The sequence below is a fragment of the Macaca thibetana genome, chromosome 7, assembly GCF_024542745.1.
Source record: "Macaca thibetana thibetana isolate TM-01 chromosome 7, ASM2454274v1, whole genome shotgun sequence".
NCBI classification, from domain to species: domain Eukaryota; kingdom Metazoa; phylum Chordata; class Mammalia; order Primates; family Cercopithecidae; genus Macaca; species Macaca thibetana.
In genome coordinates this window covers 104,530,238-104,552,866 of record NC_065584.1, presented here as the reverse complement: position 1 = coordinate 104,552,866, position 22,629 = coordinate 104,530,238, and the positions used below count along the sequence as shown (strand labels likewise).

Genomic DNA, 22,629 nt, shown 5'->3' with positions numbered 1-22,629 from the left:
TCTGCTGCAGATCAGACAGCAGAAGCTAGGGAAGAGTCTGGAGATGAGAACTTCCTGCCAATTTCCATCTTTCACAAAGTCGATCCTACGAATGGTAACTAAGACATACCCAGATGAATTCTACTCAAGCCATTTGGATGACAGAACCTGTGGGCTCAAGGGGGGTCTTGCAGGGAAGGGATGAAATAGCATGTCAAGGGACATGGATAGCTCTACTACGTATCATCCTCCAAATGCTAGCATGCTATGGGAGAGTTATTCCGGGATGTCTTTGTGGGAGCAGATGCCCAGTGTTGTGTCACGATGACTCCTCCCTCCTGTGGAGATTAAACCTGCCCTACTTCTCTAGCATGAACCTAAAATTAGATGTGCAGCTGTCCTCCAGTGAAGCCCTGTCTCCAGATAGTACGCAGGGCAAGATTTACAACAGAAGCTCCAACCACATACCTGCTAGAGAGAAGGGACATGAAGAGCAATGTCACTAACCCTCTGTGGCCTTGTGCCAGCCCTCGCCCCAAGGCAGGCAGCTATTTCAGGCCTCCTCCACTTCCCAAATACCCCCCATGCTGCACACACTTGTGTCGACTTGTGCCTACTTCCTTCCTTTGGCTCCTCATGAGTCCCATGCTAGTGGGAGCAGTTATGGTCAGACTTAGACTGCTACGATAGCCCTCTAGTTGGTCTCCCTTCACTTCAAAGCCATCAGAAATTTGCCTCAGCTTCCCTTTCCAGACTGGTTTCTCATCCCTGCTCTCATCTCTCTTTCCAGCCAACTATCCCTGAGTGTGGTATTCCCTCTTCTTCCCCACGTCTCTCCCTTCCTCTGGAATGCCATGCTGCCTTGTGCAGTGGTAGAAGTCCTACCCAGTCTCCAGACTTCACTGGATGCCACCTGCTCCATTTCACCAGAGAAAAGGAATCTATTCTCCTCAACCTTTGGATGTGCATTCTATTGAACCCTGTACTATGTTGGCCTGGGTGTCTTTTCTCCTCTCTAAATTCTATATTTCCTAAAGTAGAAATCAAATTATATGTATCTTGTTATTTTCCATTCCTCCTAGCCCAGTGCCTAGATGATAATAGGCTCTTAATTAAATTCAAACGAGACCGAGCATGGTGGCTCATGTCTGTAATCCTAGTGCTTTGGGAGGTCAAGGCGGGAGGATCGCTTGAGGCCAGGAGTTTGAGACCAACCTGGGCAACATAGGTAGACCCTGTCTCTATAAGAAATTAGTTGGGTGTGGTGGTGCACACCTGTAGTCCTAGCTACTCAGGAGGCTGAGTTGGGAGAATTGCTTGAGCCCAGGAGTTTGGGGCTACAGTGAGTCATGACTATGCCACTGCACACCAGCCTGGGGGACAAATTGAGATCCTGTCTTATAAATAAATAAATAAATAAATAAATAAATAAATAAATTAATTACAGGCTCATGCCCGTAATCCCCGCACTTTGGGAGGCTGAGGTGGGTGGATCACCTAAGGTCAGGAGTTTGAGACTGGCCTGGCCAATGTGATGAAACCTTATCTCTACTAAAAATACAAAAATTAGCTGGGCATGGTGGTGGGCGCCTGTAATCCCAGCTACTTGGGAGGTTGAGGCAGGAGAATCACTTGAACCCAGGAGGTACAGGTTACAGTGAGCCAAGATCGTGCCACTGCACTCCAGCCTGTGAGATAGAGTGAGATTCTGTCTCAAAAAAAATGAATAAAATTAAAATTGAAAAGAAATACTTTAATAGAAAAATTATTGGTGAATTCCCTATGTAGTAATGAATGAAAGCCTGAATGTACTGAGTAGGTGCTATGCTAGGCACTTCATATTTGTTACCTTTTTCCCCCGACTGCAGGCTGGCTGCACATGCGGGGTTCTGCCCCATCCAAACATGTGTGAAACATCAGTTGGCACACCTCCCAAGGGCTCTACTGCATGAGGGAGTGAGGTGACTTCTGGGAGAGAACTCACTCTGAGAGACTGCGAAGCAGCAGCCACTGGCTTGAAGGGGAGCAGAGTTACTCTCACTGGAGGGAAGAAAAAAGTTCAGAGTCTTTTCTATTATTTAGAGTTGTCTGGGGGAACCGACAGAGATTGGGGAAGGGAAAGATCTGAATTGGAGGGGCGTGTGGGGACAGCATTCACATTAAAACTTTGCCATCTATTTGAAATAGGCTTCCAGTGTTTGGTCTGTTAGTGAACTCAGCTGGGGCTTAAACATTTCTGGGGGTGCTTTTTATAGAAGTAGGGAGGAGGAAATGACACTGGGCCAGAGTGTGCTACCTCTTGCTCGTTTGTTCCACTGTGGACAAGCTTGTTTATTTGCACTAAAGCTGTCTTTGAGCTGTCCAGACTCACTAAGTAGGGAAATTTATTGAGGCAAAGACAGATGACTTGTCTGCAACTGACTCATCTTGTGACCTTAGGAAAGCTTCTGATTACTCCACGTCTCAACACTTTCTTCTGGAGGCTGTCCCTTTGTGCTCTCATTCCCAGGACAGGCCTGAGGGTTTTGATAAAGATAAGGACCACTTCCACTGGCCACACACTTGACCTTTTCCAAAGCACAGCCACATCCCCTCTGATCCTGTTGTATTCTCACAGTGTAATATTGAACCTAACCTTTGAAGCTGGGTTATCAGATGTTATCATCAGTGTGTCTCCTAGGATTTTAGACTCTGCTGGCTTGCCTTGCTTCATAAATATCATAGGCAATTGGAAATGGGTTGGATCTTCCTAGCAGAGGCCAGGTCTTGAAGCCAATTGTATTCTCTGACCATTGCTCCACACTTCGAGAAAGAGGACTCGGGGCTGCCCATAGGCTGTGATGGCTCCCTCACCCCTCACCTTCACTTTCTCTGGAGCTACCCCAAGGACACAGGAAGTCAGGAAGTGTGTTGCTCAAGACCACACTGGTCTCACCCTCACAGAGGATAACATCTTTAATATCCCCACCTTCTTAATGCCCTCCCAGGTTTTCAGCAGGAAGGTCATGCTATAATACATCTCTTCACCTTCAGGGTCAGTCTCATGCTATGAGATTGTGGAGGTCAGAGTACCTGGGCTTAAACACCTTGGCAACGGGAGGAGATGGATATGTTTGGTCTTCAAGCCAGCTTCATAAGCAAATTCTTCACCTTAGTCTCCTGTTGGCTGTCCTAGTAACTCCTTGGGCTTGGAATAGTGTTAGGTGATATTCTCCCTCTAAAGGACCAATCTTCCAGGGCCTCCCTGGCCTTAGAATTCTGCCTGAGTGCAGGATTACTGGGCATCGCTTTATTGGCAGCCCTTTCTGGTGATTTCATCTTCAATTTATGAGCTAGAAAAAATATCCTGCTTCTCCTCTCCCTGCCCCCAAATCACTCACTGCCTTTGCCCAAAGCCAGGTCTTCTGGGCTTTCTCCAACCATCACACCATTCCACTTTATCTGATCATAGTAGCTGATAGATGAGTGAGACTCAGCTAGAGCTAATGGATTCCATGAGATCATGAGTGATTGGGTGACTCAGTTACTTTTCACTGAGGCAATGGGAATCCAAGTTACAAGAAACAGTGATTTTTTCTGCTTCTTAAAATAGTTACTAAATTCCCCCTGGGTTTTCATTCCCTCCCAGCCCCACCTGAGGGCTTTGTGACTCTACATTAAACATTAGAGTCTGTGGTCTCCAGGGCATGGTCTCACAGTGGGGCTTCACTCTATGTCTCAGCACTTCCTGCTTGTTCCTTGTCTCCAGAGCACTCTAATTCAAATACCTTGGAACAGGAGCAAAAAAATTCCACCCCAGCCTCACAAGCGCTGATATTGGGGGCGTGCACCATGAGCTCAACTTACTAACAGAGTGATTATTGCATCTGCAACCTGACTCCAAGCATGTAGCTGATGGGGAATGAATAGTTTCCTACATGAAATAAGCCTTGGCAACTAGATTTATAGGGTTAAAGCCCTGTCATCTTCTTAAGAAGCCACTGAGCTCTTCCAGATTAGGGCAAGCCATAGACATTCAAGTTGTAGGATCTAAAGTTTGAAGGTCTTAAGGGACCTTCTTATCATCTCCTTCATCTTAAAATGAGGTCACTGAAACCCAGAGAGGCCGAACCAAGCCTTCTACCCTAACTTCAAGGCACTATTTATTACTCCAACACACTTTTCCGCATATTACAAAACAAACATGCCTTGAATTGGGACTTTTATTTGACAACATTCTATGCACCTGTCTCAATGTTAAGTGCTGGAGAAATGTTGCTTGGGGACCTCAAGTTGCTGACAGCCTGTGCCAACAAGAATGACGTAGTGTGGGAGGAAGGCCTTGCATTCTGACCCAGTCTTGAGCTTGTGAAATGACCAGCTCCCTATCCTGTGGAAATGCCTTTATAATGCCTTTCTCAGAAATGCCCACAATGCTGAGCAGACAGGGCCTCTGCTTTGGGCTCTGGGCCTCAGGTGACCCTATACTTTGGAGAGTCTTCCTTGAAATGTCTCAAGTATTCTTTTGGTGCTTGAGAAGGGCTTGGTCTGGCAGTGCCATCCAGGGGGGCTTAGTCCTTGTTTCTCCCCTTTGGGGTGTTCTCTAATCCCCTGTCACCTGGGTGGTGAACCAGATTCCTTCAGGAGGAGGAGCTTAGGAACTCATTATGCATGTAGGTTGTCCTGGTTGAGGTGTGTTGGACTGGTGAGCAGATCTTTGCCATTGCTGGTTCTGTATTTATTCCTGAGGATGACATGCTGGACAGTGAGAAGGGTGCTTGATATGTTGATATTGGATGGATCAAATAACTTACACAGACGGGCCTCCAAAAACAAAACAAAACAAACCTCCCTTGGTCCTTCATATCCTGGGGAGGCGTTACATGCACCACTTTCCCCTGATGAGGGTTCTCTACAGAAACTGCATTTCCATCTTTATCTGCTGAAGCTTTATCTGCTGAAGCTTGTACTGCTCACACTTCTCCATAGATTTCCCTCAATTTTCCCTCTAGAGACTAGAAGCAGGCTCTTAGGAACTTTCACTTGTCATAGAAGTTAATCTTCTAGCCCAGCCTGACTCAGCGAGGAACTTATGCAAATAAATTTGTATTTTCCTGTAAATCACACCTTCCTCACAACATTGTAACCACCTACAAATATGGAGGAAAAGGAGTTTGAGGAACTGGCGGGAGGTATAGAAAGACAGAAAGACTCTTATCAGGAGGGACTCTTGTTGTTTCACCTTTTACTTTGAGGGAACTGCTATTTCTTTTTTTCTTTTCTTTTAGTTTCTTTCTTTTTTCTTTTTTTGTTTTGAGATGAAGTCTCATTCTGTCACCCAGGCTGGAGTGCAGTGGCATGATCCTGGCTTGCTGTAACTTCTGCCTCTCGGGTTCAAGCAATTGTCCTGCCTCAGCCTCCCAAGTAGCTGGGATTACAGATGCGCGCCACCATGTCTGGCTAATTTTTATATTTTTAGTAGAGATAGGGTTTCACCATATTGGCCAGGCTGGTCTTGAACTCCTGACCTCAGGCAGTCTGCCTGCCTCAGCCTCCCAAAGTGCTGGGATTACAGGTGTGAGCCACCGTGCCTGGCCCAGGAACTGATATTTCTAATAGAATTCTAAATTCTTCAGGGACCGATTCCACACTCAGGCACCACAAATTATAAAGCAGATGGGGGAAGAAAACACACTCTGGTTTTCCTGTGAGGTTGTGAGTGGGTGCAGTGTCTGGAGATGTGCTTGTTTAGCAGAGACAAGCCAACTCAGTTGACTGAGAAGGAAAGGGTCAAAAGGAGGCCATCACACAGATGTATAGCCATGGAAAGCTAGCTGCTTTTAAAAGTTTAGGCAGAGATTGCACATTGAGGACAGATTGAAAGCTTTCTAAGTTCAATTATAGTGCTATTTTAATATTAGATCTCTATGTGATCATTAGTCATCTTCAACAAAGCTAATGAGAAAAATGACTAGAGAACAATAAACGGTTATTTAAAAGGAGTGAATTAGTATAAATCAGGTCTGAGTTTCTTTCATATGGTGCATCATAGGTATTCGATAAATGCCAGTTGAATGAATGAACACTGTTGTTTTGGTTTGCCTGAGTTGCACTCTTTTAACTATCCATTGATTCATTCAGTAGTATTGTGGGGCTTTTAGTATTGTCAGAGATTTGTGGGCTTGAGTTGAAAAGACACAGTCCTTGCCCTCAAGGAACTTGTAGATACATGCACACATTAGCATGTAAACAAATAAGATAAATGTGATCATGGGGGGATATTTAAGAGGGAGAATTTCAGTCTGCTCAGGAATTAGCAAGGAGGAACTCACTGAGAGGGCAGATTTCGATTTGAAATAGGGAAGGAATTTCTGGATGTTATTTTTATAAGAGCACCACCTTCTAGACAGAGGCAGAAGCAAGAGCAAAGACAAAAAAGCATGAAAACAATGAGTCATATGTATCAAGACAAAAAAACCCTATAAAAATCACTTTGAAATGTGAACTAAGATTTATGTGCAAAAATATCAATCACAGTGTTATTTATAATTGGAAATAATATAACCTGAAAAAGCTCAATAATAGGGAATGCTTGGTAAAAGTGATATATTTCCACATTATATTATGAAGCAACACACAAAAATAGGTTAGGAATGATGTTTGTTGTGGGAAACAGCTTATGATAAAATATTGACTAGAAAAAGTAAGTCTCAAAGTTCAGAATGGTATAATCTACATTCCCAGCAGCATATGAATGTCCATTTAATTGAATCCTCACCAGCAATAAATATTACCATTTTTCTAAATTTTTATTACTTTGATTTGTGAGATTGCTGTCTTGATCTAAATTGCATTTCTCTGATTATTGGATAGTTGGATATTTTTATGAGTTTCTCTGTTTTTTATTTCCTCTTTGTGAATTACATATTCCTATTCTTCTATTGTCTACTAAGATATTAGAGTGTTTCCACCTTAAAAAAAAGAACTAGAGATAAAATATATAAACCAATATTGATGGACATTAGGCAATGAAGGGTCATGATTCCTGAGAGATAAGTTCTTAAATTACCCCAGCTCATTGTCTTAGAGAGCTTCTAGGTTGCAGTGCAGGGACAGTGAACCCACTAGCAGCCCAGCAGACTCCCTGAGTTAAAGAAGCAGTTGGGAGATAGAGCTGAAGGTCTGGAGAAACCAAGGTGCATAACATTTGTAGGACAGAGTACTAGAAAGAGAGCTGCACAGAAGGAGAACTCTGGAGATCTTCAGGGATTACCCTCAGGTATTTAGCTGGATATGCAAACGTGCTTATAGGGAAATTAGACAAAGCCAAGGAAAGACCACCTGAAGGAAATGGAGGGAACGATATCTGACACACACACAGGACTGGAAATAGTACTTGGTTCTGAAAGACAGACTGGAAAACCTCATGACTCATGGGACATTGGATAAAGTATACAGGATTTTGCCTCAGTAGTGAGGAATAAAGTCATCCCTCGATATTCATAGAGGATACGTTACAAGACCTCTTGTAGATACCAAAATCTGGGGAGGCCCAAGTCCTTCAAATAAAATATTGCAATAGTTACATATAATCTATGCACATCCTCCTGTATGCTTTTAAATCTTTAAATTACTTATAATACCTACAAATGTAAATGCTATGTAAATAAGTTGTTAGACTCTATTGTTTAGGGAATAATGATAAGGAAAAATCTGTTCATATTCAGCACAGATGCAATTTTTAAAAATATATTTGATCCACAGTTGGTTGAATCCATGTGTGTGGAATCCATGAATACAAAGAGTTTACTATTGTTACCTCTAGACTGAGCGTTAGCTCTAGACCAGGGCTCTAGTCCTGTCAAACAAATATTAAAAGCAAGACCTGGAATCATAAAACTAGTTCCAAGTAAATTAGCTGCATTCCAAGTCAAAGCCTCAGAATATTTATTGGAACACAAAAATATTCACTACATAAGGTAGAAGTCACAATGTAGAGAATCCAAGAAGAAATTATCAGGCATGCAAAGGAACAGGAAAGTACTATCCATGATGAGGAGATAATTTATTCAATCAAAACCAGAACTGAGATAGATGTTATAATTATTAGGCAAGAACATTAAAGAGCTCTTCTAACTCTATTTCACATGTTCCAAAATTAAGTAATGACATAGAAGATACAAGAAAAACCCAAATTGAACCTCTAGAGATGAAATCTACAGTGTGTAAGAGATAAACACACTGGATTGAATTAAGGAAAATTAGATGTGGCAGAAGAGAGATAAGCTTAAAAATGCAGAAACAGCACATTTCCAAAATGAAACACACAGAAGAGATTTAAGAAGAAGAGAGCACTAGTGAACTATGGGACAACTTCAAGCAGCCCAATACATATAATTTGAGCCACTGGGGAGAGGAGAGATAGGTAGGGACAGAAAAAAATATCTGAGGAAATAAAGGCTTAAATCTCTGAAATACAAAAAAATGATAGGGACACAGGAAACCATGTACATAAGAAACATGAAAGAAACAACTCCAAGGAAAATCATAAACTTTTCAAAACCAGCCAGGTGTGGTGGCTCACGTCTGTAATCCCTGCACTTTGGGAGGATGAGGTGGGCAGATTGCCTGAGCTCAGGAGTTCGAGACCACCCTGGGCAACATCTCTATTAAAAATACAAAACTTAGCTGGGCGTGGTGGCTCATGCCTGCAATCCCAGCTACTCAGGAGGCTGAGGCAGGAGAATTGCTTGAACCAGGTGGATGAATGTTGCAGTGAGCCAAGATGACACCACTGTACTCCAGCCTGGGCGACTGAGCGAGACTGTCTCCACAAAAATAAAAACAAACAAACAAAAAACTTCTCAAAACCAATGAAAAAAAAAAAAAAAAAAAGTCTTCAAAGCACCCAGGAAAGGAAAAAAGATGCATTATATACACAGAAACAAAAATAAGAATCTAACAGATTTCTCATTGGAAACAATGCAAGTGAAAAAACAATGGTGCAGCATCTTTAAAGTGTGGAATTCTGTGCTCAATGAAAATAGCTTTTAAAACTGCTGATGAAATAAAGACTTTTCAGACATACAAAAACTAGAAGACATTATCAACAGCAGGCTGTCATGCCAAGAAATATTAAAAGAAAACTTCAGGCAGAAGGAAAATGATACAGGTGGAAAGATGTATCTATTCAAAAGACCAAGGAGCACTAGAAATGGTAACATGAGTAAATATGTTTGACTTTAGATTATTATTTTAGTCTCTTTAAAAATAGCTAAGTATTTAAATAAAGGTAATCACAATGTAGTCTGGAGTTTATATTTTTTGTAAAGTTAAAATATATGACAACAAGAGCATGAAGATCAAGAAGAGAGAAATGAAAGTATTCTATTATAATTGTCTTACGTATTAAATGGTACATTAACAATTAAAGATAGACCGTGATAATTTGAAAATGTATACTAAAGCAACCACTAAAACAGTTAAGTAAAGAGTTATGACTAATAAATTGACAAGATGGTAAATTGTTATAAAAACATTCAATTCATCCACAAGAAGGCAGAAAAAGAGGAGAAGGTGATTAAGGAACAGGTGTCACAAATAGACAAAAAATTAACAAGAATGTAGACTTAAACCTAACCATACCAATAAGATGTCAATGTTGCATACTCTATGTAAAGGCAAATATATAATCATATTGATAAACCAGTGACTCAATTGTGCTGTATATAAGAACCACAATTCACAATTGCAAAAATATAGAACCAGCCCAAATGCCCACCATTCAACAAGTGGATAAAGAAATTGGGGTATAAATATACCATGGGATACTACTCAGCCATAAAAAGGAATGAAATAGTGGCATTTACAACAACCTGGATGAAATTGGACACTATTATTCTAAGGAAGTAACTCAAGAATAGAAAAACAAACATGTTCTCACTCATAAGTGGGAGCTAAGCTATGAGGATGCAAAGGCATAAGAATGATAAAATGGACTTTGGAGACTCAGGGAAAGGGTGGGAGGAGTGTGAGGGATGAAAGACTACACATTGGGTACAGTGTACAGTGCTTAGGTGAGGGGTGCACCAAAATCTCAGAAATCACCATTAAAGAACTTACTTGTGTAATCACACATGTTCCCCAAAAACCTATTGAAATAAAAAAATTAAAATTGTGCTGCATATAAGAAACACACTTAAAATTTCTTATTGATATATAATAATTATACATGTTGATGGAGCACATGTGATATTTTGATACATGCATACAATGTGTAATGAAATCAGAGTGTTTAGGATATCCATCACCTTGGACAGAACTTACTCATGTAATCACACATGTTCCCCAAAAATCTATTGAAATAAAAAAATTAAAATTGTGCTGCATATAAGAAACACACTTAAAATTTCTTATTGATATATAATAATTATACACGTTGATGGAGCACATGTGATATTTTGATACATGCGTACAATGTGTAATGAAATCAGAGTGTTTAGGATATCCATCACCTTGGACAGTTATCATTTCTTTGTGTTGGGAATATTTCAGATCTAGTTATTTTGAAATATATATCATCGTTAACTATCATCACTTCACTATGCTATTGAATACTGGAACCTATTCCTTCTATCTGTGTTTGTACCCACATTAACTGATTTCTCTTCTCCCATCCCCACTCCCAGCCTCTGGTAACTATTGTTTGACTTTCACCCCCATGAGATCAACTTTTTAACTCAGACACTCAGACTGAGAAAAATGTGAGTGGTAGTTGTCTTTCTGTGCCTCGCTTATTTCACTTAACATAATGACCTTCAGATCCATCCATGTTGCTGCAAATGACAGGATTTTGTTCTTGTTTAATGGTGGACTAGTATTCCATTGTGGATATAGACCACATTTTAAAAATCCATTTATCTGTGGATAAACACTTAGGTTGATTCCATATCTTGGCTATTGTGAACAGTGCTGCAATAAACATGGGAAGCAGGTGTCTTTTTAATATACTGATTTCCTTTCTTTTGGTTATTTAATAGTGTGATTGCTGGATTGCATGATAGTTCTATTTTTAGTTTTTTTTTGAAACCTCCATATTGTTTTCTATAATGGCTGTATAAATTTACATTCTGACTCACAGGGTATACAAGTTCCCTTTTCTCCACATCCTTGCCAACATCTGTTATTTTTTGTCTTTTTGATAATAGCCATTCTAACTAAAGCAAGACGATATCTCATTGTGGTTTTCAATTGTGCTTTCTTAATGATTTGTGATAGCAGTTTTTCATGTATCTGTTGGCCACTTGTATGTCTTCTTTTGAAAAATGTCTATTTAGATCCTTTGGCTACTTTATTATTATTATTTTCCCCATTTAAGCTGTTGGCATTAGTCAATACTCTCAGATGTCTCTACCAACATAGGCTTCATAAGAAGCCTTTGTCTACTTTTTAATGGAATTATTTGTTTTCTTGCTATTGAGTTGGGTTCCTTGTATGTTCTGGTTATTAGTCCCCTGCCAGAAAGTTTGCAATTTGTTTTTTCATTCAGCAGGTTGTCTCTTCATTGTGCTGATTGCTTCCTTTTCTGTGCAGAAGATTTTTAGTTTAATGTAGTCCCATTTGTCTGTTTTTGTTGCCTGTGTTTTTGAGATCTTAGCCATAAAATCTTTACCTAGACCAATGTTCTGAAGAATTTCTCCAGTGTTTTCTTCTATTAGTTTCATAGTTTTGGGTTTTCTATTTAAGTCTTTAATCCATTTTGTATTGATTTTTTTTTAAATTTTATTTTATTTTTTATTTTTATTATTATACTTTAAGTTCTAGGGTACATGTGCATAACATGCAGGTTTGTTACATATGTATACTTGTGCCATGTTGGTGTGCTACAGTATGTGGTGAGAGATAGGGGTCTAGTTTCATTCTTCTGTATGTGGATATCCAGTTTTCCCATCATCATTTATTGAAGAGAGTGTCCTTTCCCCAAAGCATGTTATTGGTGCTTTTTTCAAAAATCAATTGGCTATAAATAGGTGAATATCTTTCTGGGTTTTGTGTTCAGCTCTGCTGGTCTGTATGTCTGTTTCTATGACAGTACCATACTGATTTGGTTACTATAGTTTTGTAGTATATTTTGAAGTCAGGTAGTGTAATCCCTCCAGTTTTGTTCATTTTGCTTGGGATTGCTTTGGCTGTTTTGGGTCTTTTGTGGTTTCATATGAATTTCGGAAGTTTTTCTCTATTTCTGTGAAGACTGTCATTGGTATTTTGATGGGGGCTGCACTGAGTCTGTAGATTGCTTTAGAGTAGTATAGTCTCAAGATTAATTGTAACAGTATCAGTTTTTCCAATCCATGAGCATGGGTGTCTCTCCATTTGTTTGTGTTGTTTTCAATTTCTTCATCAGTGTTTCGTAGTTTTCCTTCTAGAGGTCTTTCACCTCTTGGTTAAATTTATTTCTAGGCATTTTGTTATTTTTTGTAGCTATTGTAAATGGGGTTGCTTTCTTGATTTATTTTTCAGCTAGCTTCTTATTAGTGTATAGAAATACTACTGATACTTGTTTGTTGATTTTGTATCCTGTGACTTTACTGAATTCCATGATCAGTTCTAAGAGTTTTTTGGTGTAGTCTTGGTTTTTCTATATGTAAGATCATGTCATATAAAAAGAGAGACAATTTGACTTTCTGTTTTCCAATGTAAATGCCTTTTGTTTCTTTCTCTTGCTAAAGATTGTTCTGGCTAGAACTTTCAGTACTATGTTGAGTATGAATGGTGAGAGTGGGCATTGTTGTCTTGTTCCAGTTCTCAGAGGAAATTCTGTCAGTTTTTCTCAATTTATTATATTAGCTGGGTTTGTCACATGTGACTTTTATTATGTTTATTATGTTTTACTATGTTTCTACTATGCCTAATTTATTAAGAGTTTTTATCATGAAGGAATGTTCAATTTTATCAAATGCCTTTTCTACATCTTTTGAGAATACTGTATGGTTTTTATCTTCCATTCTGTTTATATGATGTGTCACAGTTATTGATTTGTGTATGTTGAACCATCCTCGCCTCCTGGGATAAATTCCCCTTGATCATGGTACATTATCTTTTTGGTGTGTTGTTGGTTTGCTAGTATTTTGTTTGGTATATTTTGTTGAGGACTTTTGCGTCTATGTTCATTAGGGATATTGATCTATAGGTTTGTTTTTTTGTTTTATCCTTGTTTGGTTTCAGTATCAAGGTAATGCTGGTTTTGTAGAATGAGTTAGGAAGAATTCCCTCCTCTTTAGTTTTTTGGAATAATTTGAGAAAATTTGGTATTAGTTCTTCCTTATAAGTTTGGTAGAATTCATCAGTAAAGTCATCTGGTCCTGAGTTTTTTTGTTGTTGTTGTTGTTGTTGGGGGACTTTTTATTACTCATTCAATCTTGTACTCATTACTAGTCTGTTCAGACTTCTTATTTCTTCCTGGTTCAGTCTTGGTAGATTGTATGTATCCAGGGATTCATCATTTTCCTCTAGGTTTTCTAATTTGCCAGCATATAGTTGTTCATAATAGTATGTATGATTCTTTGTATTTCTGTGGTATTAGGAGTAATATCTCCTGTATCATTTCTGATTTTATTTATTTGGGTCTTCTCTCTTTTTTGTTAGTCAGTTAGCAGTTTATTTACTTTATTTATCTTTAAAAAACTTCATTTCATTGATCCTTTGTATTTTTTAGTCTCTATTTCATTTAGTTCTGCTCTGATCTTTATTATTCCTTTCTACTAATTTTGGGTTTGGTTCTTGTTTTTCTAGTTCCTTGAGGTGCATCACTAGATTGTTTATTTGAAATCTTTCTACTTTTTTGACATAGGCAATTTTTTGCTATAAACTCGCCTCTTGGCACTGCTTTTACTGTATTCCACAGATTTTGGTATGTTGTATTTTTACTTTCATTTATTTCAAGACGTTTTAAATTTCCTTCTCAATTTCTTCCTTGACCCAATGGCCATTCAGGAGCACGTTGTTTAATTTCACGTATTCCTAAATTTCGTTTTGTTATTGAGTTCTAGTTTTATTCCATTGTGATCTGAAAAGACACTTGATAGGATTTTGATGCTTAAAATTTTCTGAGATTCATTTTGTGGACTAGCATATGGTCTATCCCAGGGAATGCTCCATGTGCTGATGAGAAGATGTGTGTTCTGTGGCTGTTTGGTGAAATGTTCTGTAAATGTTAGGTCTATGTGTTCTAAAGTGCAGTTTAAATCCAATGTTTCTTTGCTGATTTTCTGTCTAGATTATCTGTCCAATGCGGAGAGTGGGGTTTTGAAGTTCCCAACTGTCATTGTATTGGAGTCTATCTCTCCAGTAAGGTCAATGGTGGGTAGAGCAGATTAATCTCCAAGTTCCCTGACGGTGCTAGTGCGGAGAGTGATGCCAGGTGGGGCAGACCTGTCCTGAAGCCTGCTGATGATGCACATAAGCACCCAAAGAGGCAAGCAATATTGATGTGTAGGTCCCTAGATGATGTGGTCATGGTGGTGGCAGTGGTGAGGACAGGCTTGTCCTCAGGCCCCGGGAAGGCTCCCAGACAGACCAGTCTGCATGCCTGCTGAAAGCACATACATGCTCACAGTGTCTGTGTCTGGGGATGCAGGGTTGCTGTCAGTGGCAGCAGCCCCAGGAAGTTGGCTCTCAGGCTCTGGGGAGTACATGCTTCAGTTCCCTTTGTCCTGGAGAAAGCTTCCCCGGTGCACTGCACTGCCATTCCCTGGGGTGTAGGACACCGCGTGGGCTAGAATGCTGGGGACCTGGCTGCAATGCTGGGTCCAGCCAGACTTCTTGGTTGACATGAGGAAATATCAGTGGGGCTCCATGGATATGGAAATTCAGGGGCTGTTGGGCCCCAGGGCAGGATGTCATCTGGTGGGGACTGGGCTCTTAAAATGACTGTGTGCTGCAGCTGCTTGGGTCTGGGGAGTGTGTGGGATCCAGCATGAACGACATCTCTGGAACAATGCCATGGCATGAACTCTAGGCAGCTTCATATACTAGTCTCAGGGACCATGAGGGCTGAGGGTCTCTCTTGTGGCTAGGATTGCAGGAGTCTGTGGGAATTTGGAGTCCTAGGGATCTTTTGCTAACCTTTTCTCTGCACTGGAGAGTTTCTTCTGACACCCAGCTGTTCTCAGTCCTGGCCAGGCCAGATGCTTACCTTCCCTCTCCTTCCATGCCTCAGACATTCCCTGGGTGTCTCCAAGTAGCCATCTTGAAGTCTCTCCACTCAGGGCTGTGTATAAAAATATAAAAACTGAAGTGGGTTAAAAGTAAAAGAATGAAAAAGATATATCAAGTTAATGCTAATCAAAAGAAAGCTAGGAAGCTTTTTCTAATACCAAATAAAGTAGATTTCAGAGCATAGAATATTGCCAGGTATAAAAAAAGTAATTCTATAATAGTAAAGGATCAGTTTATTAGGAGCAAATAAAAGCCCTAAATGTTTATGTACCTAATAACAGAGCTTTAAAATAATTGATGTAAAAACTGATAGAAATGCAAGGAAAAATAGATAAATCTATGACTTTAGTTGGAGATTTTAATAACCCTCTCTGAATAACTGATAGAATAAGTAGAGAGAAAATCAGTAAGGATATAGATGATTTAAATAACACTATCAATTAATGTGGCTTAATTGATATTCATAGGATACTTTACCCACCTACAGCAGAATATACATTCTTTTCAACTACAATGGAATTTTTACCAAGATAGATAATATTGTGAACCATAAAGTCAGTCACAACGAATTTGTAAGAATTCAAATGATAAAAAGTATGTTCCCTGACCACAAGGGAATTAAATTATCACCAACAGAAAGGTTTCTGTAAGAGTCCCCCAAATTTGAAAATTAAATAATGTACTTCTAAAGGAACTATGGGTCAAAGAAGAAATCAAAAGAGAAACTAGAAAATATCTTGAACAGAATGAAAATGAGTACAGCATATTAAAATCTCTGGGATGCCACATTCTTGGAGGACATTTATAGACCGATAGGCACATATTAGAAAAAAAGAAAGATGGACTCTCTAATCAACAACCTCAGCTTCCACCATAAGAAAGGAGAAAAAGAAGATTGAAATCTAAAGTAAGTAAAATGAAGGAAATAAGAAAAATTAAAATAGAAAGAAATAAAATTGCAAATAGAAAACCAATAAACAATTAAATCAAAAGTTGATTTATTGAGATCAATAAAATTGATAAAACTCCATTCCAGCCTGGGCATGGTGGCTCACACCTGTAATCCTAGCACTTTGGGAGGCCAAGGCAGGTAGATCACGAGGTCAGGAGATCAAGACCATCCTGGCCAACCTGGTGAAACCCTGTCTCTACTAAAAATACAAGAAAATTAGCTGGGCGTGGTGGCATGTGCCTGTAATCCCAGCTACTCAGGAGGCTGAGGCAGGAGAATCACTTGAACCAGGGAGTTGGAGGTTGCAGAGAGCCAAGATCACACCACTGCACGCCAGCCTGGCGACAGAGCAAGACTGTCTCAAAAAAAAAAAAAAAAAAAAAAAAAAAAAAAAAAAAAAAAAAAAAATCTAATCCAGACCGATAAGAAAAAAAGAAGACACAAATGACCAGTATCAGAAATGAGAGGCAAAATTGCTACAATTTCTGTAAATATGCAAAGGATAATAAGGAAATACTACTAACAACTTTGTGCCAATAAATTGGACAACTTAGATGAAATGGAAAAATTTCTTGAGAAACGTGACTAACAAAGCTCACCCAAGAAGAAAAAGGTAACCTATATAGCCCTATATTTAGTAATCAAATTGAATGTATGGTTAAATTATCCCCACAGAGAAAAGTCTAGGTTTAAATGGGTTCCTTGATGAATTCTACCAAAAATTTAAAAATAAATAATAGCAATTCTCTACAAACTCTTAGAGAAAATTTAAGAAGAGACAATATTTTCCAACGTATTCAATGAAGCCAGCATTATCCTGATACCAAAAGCAGGCAAATACTTATTAAGAAAGAAATCTTCCAACCAGTATCTCTTAAGAATAGAGATGCAAACATTCTTAACCCAATTTTAGTAAATTGACATCGACAATATATACAAGATCAAGATCAAGTGATATTTGTCGCAAGAATCCTCGACTGGTTTAATGTGTAGAAATCATTATATATAATTTATTAAATAAAAAATTTAAAAAACCCAACAATATATGATTATCTCCATGGACCCAGAAAAAACATTTGACAAGATCTACCATTTCGCAATAAAAACTCAATACATTAGAAATAGAAGGGAACTTTCTCAATAAATCACGTCTATAAAACTGTTAAGTGACATCATGCTTCGTGGTTAAAAGACTGAATGCTTCCCCAGTAAGATCAGAAACAAAACTAGAATGTCCACTCTCATTAAATCTATTTAACATTATACTGGCAATTCTAGTTTGTGAAATAAGGCAAGGAAAATAACTAAAAGACATCCATCTGGGTAAAGAAGATGTAAAACTATTTGCAGACGATTATCTTTGTAGAAATTCCAACAGAATCTATAGACAAAAAATTACAAGAACTAATAAGTGAGTTTACCAAGGTTCCAGGTAACATACAAAACAATTATATTTCTACATAGTGAAACAAATTATTGGAAATAAATCACTGAAATTTTTTAATAATATAGTTTACAATAGCAATATAAACGTAAAAACTTAGGGATAAATCTGCCAAAAGATGCAAAAGACCTGTACACTGCAAGCTACAAAGCAACGTTGAAACAAATGAAAGAAGACATAAACAGATAACTAGAGGTAATGGTTCAGAAGACTTAATATTGGCAAAATGTCAATTTTCCTCAAATTGATCTATAGATTAATTGCATTCCTAGTGAAAATTGTGAAGGCTTTCTGTATGTTGTAGAAACTGATACATTGATTATAAAATTCATATGGAAAAGCCAAGGACCTAGAATAGCCAAAGCAAATTTGAAAAACAAAGAACAAAATTGGAGGACAAAGAATACTTTAAGACTTATCATAAAACTGCAGTATGGAAGATAATGGGGTATCAGCGTCAAGATAGATTAATGGAATAATATAGACACTTCAAAAATAAACCCACATGCATATGAACAATTAATTTTTGGCACAGGCAGATTTCATGGAGGAATAATAGTGTGTTCAATAAATGGTGCTGGAAATTCTGGATATCCATATGCAAATGACAGATTTCAGCTTATACTTTACAACATAAAGATGAATATAAAATGGATAGTAGACCTAAATGTGCAACCTACAGCTATAACATTTCTAGAAGAAAACACAGAGGAAAACCTTTGTGATCTTCAGCTAGGTAAAAGTTATTTATATAACAGCAGTGGAAGCACAATTTATAAACAATTGATAAACTGAATTTTATCAATATTAAAAACTTCTGTAGCTCAAAAGGCACTATTAAGAGAATGAAGACACAGGGTACACACTGAGAGACATTATTTGCCAATCATGTACCTTGTAAAAAAGTTGTATTCTGTATATACAAAGAACAGTTAAATAATAAAAAAGAATCCAATTAAAAATTGACAAAAGATTTGAACAGATATGTCACTAGAGAAGATATACAGATAGCAAATATGCACATAAAGTATGCTCAACATCAGAATTAATTAGGGAAATGCGTACTAAAACTGTAACATGATACTACTATATACTTTGAGAATGGTTAGAATTTAAAAGACTGACCATCACGAGAATTGGCAAAGAAGAACACGAACACTCACACTTTGCTGGTGGGAATGGAGAAATGGTGCAACCACTTTGGAAAACAGTCTGGCAGTTTCTTAAAAATTAAACACACACCTATCATATCATTCACCCACTCCTGTTCTAGGTATTTATTTACAAAAAAGAAATGAAAGCATATATCCTTACAAAGACTCATTTATAAATCTTCATTGCTTCATTCTTTATTTGCAATAGCCAAAAACTGGAAACAATTCTTACATCTATCAACTGGTGAATAGATAAACTGTAATGCTTTTATACAACAGAATATTGTTCAGCAATAAAAAAAGAAAATTACTGATATATGCTGTAACATGAATAAATCTCAGAATAATTATGCTGAGTGAAAGATGCCAGACAAACAAGTATATACTGTATTATACCATTTGTATTAAATTCCAGAAAATGTAAAATAAACTATGGCGAGAAAAGGAAGATGAATGGCTGTCTGGAGATGGGGGTTGGAGGTAAATATGGAGTAGGAGGGAGGGATTATAAAGAAGAATGAGGAAAATTTGAGGAGGATATTGATATTCATTATCTAGATTGTGGTGATGTTTCAAAGGTACATACATGAAATCTCATCAAGTGGCACACTTTAAATGTGTATAACTTATTGCATGCCAATAATAAGTCAATATGTCAGTCAAAAAAGTAAAAAAGTTCTCTTTATCTTAAAGAATATGCACAGTAAAATATTTAAAGAAGGATACCAATAACTAGTTATTTTGAATGGTGGGGAGTAAATAACTTTATTTTTTGTATAACATTAGAAATTACTTTTATAATTATAAAAAGTAAAATGAAAATAATTTCAGTACTATCTAGTCTAAAATATATTCTTTTTTATTGTGTGGCTACAGGCAAATGCGTTGTAACTAACACCACCATCATCAGTAATTAGATCATGCATTCATTCATTCAAAAAGGAATTGAGGGGAGTTTTGACAGATGAACTAGATTTAACTTGTCAGTGTTGGGGATAGAAAGGAAGGGAATAAAATAGAGAAGGGTTTTTTGAGCAGAGAATAAAAGCATTAGAAAATGCATAAAGCAAGAAACGGCTGGTTTTGGTGGGACAAATAATTGGTTGGATATTAATATAAGGTAATGTTTGAGATGGCTGGTAATGGGAGAGAACGGCATAAACCAATTCAAGGTCTTGTCTCTATATCTTGTCCACTTTCTCCCTTGTTTCCTTTACTTCTCTCTGCTCCTCTTCCTCCCTTCCTCTCTTCTTCCCTTTCCCTTCTCTTCCTTTCCCTTTGTCACCTTGGGTTTTTTGCATGCTAGGGAAATTCCTTGTGTTTGTTTACAGCTTGAATGTTTCAGTTTTCTGCTACATCCTGTCTGCTGTTCACTGTCTCCCACAAAGTCTCTAACTATATATTTCTCTCTCTATATATAGATATTCAGTTATGTATATTCTTAGATTTATGGTCTCATGACAGCTTTGGTCTAGTGTTATAGACCCAAATGGCCCCTAGAATATTCTCAAGAATAAAAATCAAGTACTTCCAAATTAATTTCCTTTTTTCTAAATTACATTTACTCTCCTTCACAAGAAGTTACCCCTTGAATATTCAGGAAATCGATTACCTCCTTTTTTTGAACTAAAGAATAGTTTTCTTTGCTTTTTCAGCATTGCAGAAGCAGAGCTGTTCTCTCAGTTTTAATTAATAAGTCACACTGAATTATGTTGGAGTTTGATATAGGTCTCCACTCAAATATTTTATAGGAGGATCTCTAAGGTCAGAATAAAAGAAGCAAAAGGAAACCCTAGTAGTACAATTTTAGCAGTTTACATGTGGCAACCTGGAGAAGGAGTGTAGTGGAATGGGTATATACCCATAGCAACAGATGTTGTTATTTTATTTCAGTATCACTGACATGATGCTCCCCATCATGGCTAATTCTCATGTGTGTGTGATTAAGAGCAAACCTTGAGGAGTTCTCATATGCAGGTTTGCTAAGGAGGAAGGTAATCAAACTCATGCTTGTCCAAAAGATTCTTACGTGGTTTTGACCTTGAGTTCTTGTTTCTCTGGGATAGGGGATTTCTCCAGTGTTTACTGGTGCCTCTGTCCCATCTCTGGCTATCAGAGAGTCTTCTAAATATTTTACTTTGGCATGTTCCATTCTTGTTTCTCAGGAAACTGCTAAAATTTTTGCAGTTTGAATATTTCTTTTTTTTTCTTTTCTTTTCTTTTCTTTTTTTTTTTTTTTTAGACGGAGTCTGGCTCTCTTGCCCAGGTTGGAGTGCAGTGGCCGGATCTCAGCTCACTGCAAGCTCCGCCTCCTGGGTTTATGCCATTTTTTTGGTAGAGACGCGGTTTCGCCGTGTTAACCAGGGTGGTCTCGATCTCCTGACCTCGTGATCCGCCCGTCTCGGCCTCCCAAAGTGCTGGGATTATAGGCTTGAGCCACCGCGCCCGGCCGCAGTTTGAATATTTCTAGGAGACTTTCTAAAGGGTAAATAAAACAATTTTTGACTCTATGACATAGCAGTAAGCTTTTTAATTCCATAGAATCTTTAAATGCTTTATGCAAATGAAAAAGTAAAAGATACTCAATCCAATACCCTTGCTTTATAAACAGGGATAATGAGTCCAAAATAGGTGATTTCCTATAATTTACACAAGTAAATAGTGGGTAGAAAAGCTCAGAGAAGACTCCAGGTCTCCTGATGTCCTATGTAAATCTATTTTCACTACACCATGCTGTAGCATGATGACTTTTTTCCTCAAATTTAAAAACAGAAATGATTAAATGACTAGAATAAATAAATAAAACATGTGCAGTGGACGGTTTTACTGGAGCCCAAGGGTTCTAAAGAGGAAAGAGCCAGCGTCAGGCCTCTGTTTCCTTGACGTTGAACTAATTTGTTTTTGAAAATGGTCCACCCTAATCATAGTAATCCTCATCACACATAATAAAATCACATTTTATGTGGCGTTTCAGGCCAAATGAATCCCCCAGAAATGCTTTCCAGAGCTAATACCAAGGTCCCTCAATTAGATGATGCCGTTATGGAATTAAATAATTAAACTACAGAACTAAAATATAAAAGGGTAAGAGGGAACGTGGAAAATGATCATTCTGAAACAAGATCAAGAGTCAATGAGGCAAAGAAACATGAGTCAGTTCCAGATGGCAGCCACCCACTAATCCTGAGCGCTGGTGTGCCCCATCGCCATCTCTTGGTAGCCATGGGTATTACAACTGCAGTTCGCCACAGCCATAAGCTGGCTACACATTCCTTAAGACAGAAAGAAATAAAGTGTTATAATGTCTTCTTATTGATAGAGATGTGATTTCCAAGGGATGCAAAGAAAATTGCTTTTAAAAAATTTAACTTGCTGATTTTTCTTTCTATTGTTAGGAGAACCCAAATATTGACTTCTTAAATTTTGTTTGTAGTGGGGACAAATGTTCATTCCAAGGTAGCATACTACTAGTATTCTTTTTCTCATCAGTGTCGCAGTGAAGGCTGAAATGAGTTCATTGAATAATTAGTCATAAGGTCAATAGTAATTCTGTTTGTTAAAGCAGAAATATAAGAGTGTATTTTGGAAGGCAATTGTTAAGAGGCTTTTGATTTTCCATGGACTTTTACACACGTTCTATTCTTTTTTTTTTTTTTTTTTTTGGGCTCAAGGGGGCAAACAGCTTAAAAAGAGAGTCTTAAAATAATTTCCAGTTTCTTAAAAAGGGGATTCTAAAAAAATTGTTTTTTTTCCCTCAAGGTCAACTTTTGTTTTGAAAATTACCTTTTAAGTAGTTCCTATAGGGTGGGATTTCATCACTAGCACTGGTTTATGGGTGTCCAAAACTTGAACAACTGAATTCGTTGACATCTTTGGGAGAAGGTGTATTTGCTCTCCCCCAAAAT

The 22,629-nt window shown here is 38.0% G+C and overlaps 1 protein-coding gene and 1 non-coding gene across 3 annotated transcripts in view; one reads left to right on the top strand and one right to left on the bottom strand.

The window, feature by feature from the left end:
• The window catches only part of AGBL1 (AGBL carboxypeptidase 1), an 850,662-nt gene that overhangs the window by 82,151 nt on the left and 745,882 nt on the right, over nucleotides 1–22,629 (top strand). The gene's annotated exons all lie outside the window — the stretch shown is intronic.
• Nucleotides 11,321–11,391, bottom strand: LOC126960412 (small nucleolar RNA SNORD74). The gene has a single exon (XR_007727961.1). It is a non-coding gene; the product is annotated as a small nucleolar RNA SNORD74 (small nucleolar RNA).